This window comes from Hipposideros armiger, unplaced genomic scaffold, assembly GCF_001890085.2.
Source record: "Hipposideros armiger isolate ML-2016 unplaced genomic scaffold, ASM189008v1 scaffold_429, whole genome shotgun sequence".
Classification (NCBI taxonomy): Eukaryota; Metazoa; Chordata; class Mammalia; order Chiroptera; family Hipposideridae; genus Hipposideros; species Hipposideros armiger.
The window spans coordinates 1,445,397-1,448,695 of NW_017731779.1; positions in this window are offsets into that span (position 1 = coordinate 1,445,397).

Below are 3,299 nucleotides of genomic sequence, written 5' to 3' on the forward strand. Positions count from 1 at the left end.
TCAAATACACACACACACACACACACACACACACACACACACACACACACAGCCACAGCCACAGGATGTGGAGTACAGCATAGGGAAGATAGTCAATGGTATTGTAACGGCTATATATGATGTTAGAGAGGTAGTAGATTGAGGGGGTGGTTATCACTTTGTTAAGGGGTATAAATGTCTAACTATTACATTGCTTTGTATACCTGAAACTAATAATTATAATAAAAAAGAGGTAGTGGGGAGGAAAGTAGATGCCTCTGATGAGGGCCTAGGTCGGAATGATGGCCCTGGGCTGGGATTATAGTTCACATATTCATAAGGGGTTCTGCCATGGCAGCAGCTCTTCTAGCTTAGAGCACAAGGTCAGGTACCTGTCTCTTCATCCCCATTCAAGGTGAAAGATATCTTTGTGTCTTCTCAGGGCACAGTGATCCACCTCTTCTCTAGAAACTTCTCCAGATAATAAAATTGGTTCCTAGTGGCCATATCTGAACTATGTTACCTTACTTCCTATCCCCATGGGCACCTGACCCCAAACCTATCAGATTCTTTTCCCTGGGCATTTGTAGTGGGTCTAAGAGATCGCGAGTTAGTTACCTCGTGTGAAAGAAAGTGCAGAAGGTAACTGTGGGAGCTAATGTGTATGTGGGGAGCGGAGAACATCTTCAACCATGTAGCCCAGAGAAGTTTGTAAGTGACTGAAGAAAGAAGCAAATGAGAAAGAGAGGCAGCCCTGACTAGAATCCTGGTCCTTGTTCCAGTCCCTTCCGCAGCCTGGGTTGTGGTCTTAGCCTCAGGTTTGGACAGATACCTGTGTGGAATTATGCTTTTTGCTCAAGTGGATATCTGTTCCTGCAGACAGTTCTAAAACACAAAAAAAGCATAAGTGCCTGAGATCCATATTGCTGAATGCTGACCCAGGCCTGACCTCATTTTTAGGGTGGATGGTGGGGAGAAGGACAAGGCAAACCTAAGAAACTTAATAATCTGCGTGCTTCCCAAAGTTTCTTTTCCTGATCCTGGCTCACCTCTGGGAGGACAAGACAACTGGACCCAGACACCTAGGCTGGCTGTAAAATGAACCTGGTGTGGTCCCAACAACTTGGGACCAAAGGACCCCAGAGCCAGCCTAAAATTCTGCACCCAATTCCAATGTTTTTGTGTGGGGTAGGTTTTTCTCACACCACCAAACAAGCAATTCTCGGACACCAGCTGTGTGTCTTACAATTCAACTCAGTTCTGACACTATCTTCCCAGAAACAGAATCAGATTCCACAAGTTGAAGACTCAGTCCCACTTTAGATGCCAATCTCAAGACCAGGCTGCAATCTATGCTTCTGATTGATTAGCTACAGATTGAAGGTTCCCAGACCCTTTCCTTGGGTTCAATTAATTTGCTAGAATGGCTCAGAGAACTCAGGAAAACCATTTACTCACTAGATTACTGACTTATGACAAAAGATATTAAAGAATACGAATCAACAACCAGATGAAAAGCCACATAGGGTGAGATCCCACACAAGAGAGTTTCCTTAAACAAAGGATTTTGGGCCCAGCACAGTAGCACGTGACTCGTATTCATCTTTTGTTATTGGTATATATTGAGTATTACAATTAATACAGTTTTTCTTTTCTTAATATGTGTATACATTTTTTTGGCACCCTCCGTATATATTTATTATAGCTCACAATATCCCACAGCTGGTTCACCTAGGGACTCCTTATCCAGAGCTGACCAGGACAACAACATGTTCCCAGAACTAAACGGAGGAGGGAATCTATCTCCTGAAGTCTGGATCAATTTCCTTTGGCCTTCAGATTTGGGGAAGCAGATGCATTGCTTGCTCCAAGTAGAGGGGACGTTTGAACTTAAACTCAGGTAAAGGAAATCAGAGTTTCTCCCATTGACTGTGATTTCCACTCAGCTTTTTTTGTTGTTTTTTTTAAAGTGAAATGATGATTCACCTCTTCAAATAGTCAGGCAGGAGAAGACAACTGACTCATGTTTGGGGTCAAATCATCGGTTCCCAAACCTGGCTGCACATCAGAATCCCCCGGGGAACTTTAAAAATATAGCTCTGTCTGGGCACTACCTCAGACGTCCTGATTCAAAATCTCTAGGGGTGGGGCCCAGAAATCTGCATTTTTCGAAACTCTGATCAGGTGATCCTGAAGTAACCTGCCCTAATTGGTGGCTCAGCCTGAGGGAATCCCTGGGTTTTAAATCTTGAGTCACAGTAATCCTTGTGAAGAAAAGTGAGTAATAAGGAGAAAAAGGTGAGAACCCAAAGACAAATAGTGGCTATTTCAATATGTAGTTACATTGGTGGTAAAATGCCTAAAGTAGGAGAAGGAGTTTGACATTTTATAATTTATATAGAAGGCCTAGAATTTCTTAAATTAGGTAATTAACATGAAATAGGGCCTGCTGGTCCCTTTTGCTTAAGTGGCATGTGTGGATGAAAAAGGGGCCACATACTAACCCTGACAAGCTCAGGAGAGGCCTGCATGGTGGGCCTTAAAAACTCAAGAGATTGAAAGTAACCATGCAGGATGGTCTGAACACAAAAATTCCTAACTAAAAGCAGGTCATGGTGATTGTCACGTCCTAGGCCTGTAGCTTCTTTAACAAAGGTCAATCTTTACCTTAAGGGAGCCTGTCTCTTTTGCATATAAGATAACATACCTTTGAAATGTCAGAGTGATCCCTTTTCTAGGCCCCTCGGGGCACAATCACAAGCATCAGAGCAGGAGATCACAGAACCTCCCTGTTATCCTATTCCCCAAATACCATCTCTGTGTGCTGTAATGTTAATTATTAACTATCTTGTACCCACCAAAGTAAAAGAAGTACCGTCTGTGTTTTTCTATTCTGTCTTTTTATCTAATCCCAGAGATTTCCCTACTTTGCTTTCTTCCACTCTTTAATCTATTACCAATGGATTGCATGTAATTCTCCTTACTCTCTTCCTTTTATTCTAATGTATAAAATAAACTGCAAAACTGCCATTCTCTAGAGTATTTGCTCAATCCGTTGAGAGTTTGCTTCTTGGCAACTGTTGTCAGGGCTCAAATAAACTCATAAAAAATTATCTGGCCGGCTGAGTGGCGCGTTGGTTAAGAGTTGGCTTGGGACGCCAGCTCTGAGCAGCAGGGCCCTGGTTTGGATCCCGCATTAGGGCTAGTGACGCTGTGCCCTCTACATCTAAGATGGTGAACAACAGCTCGACCTGGAGCTGGGCTGCTGTGAGTCGCCGGCGACAGCGTAGGCTGCAGTGGAGCTGCAGTGGGCTCCTGTA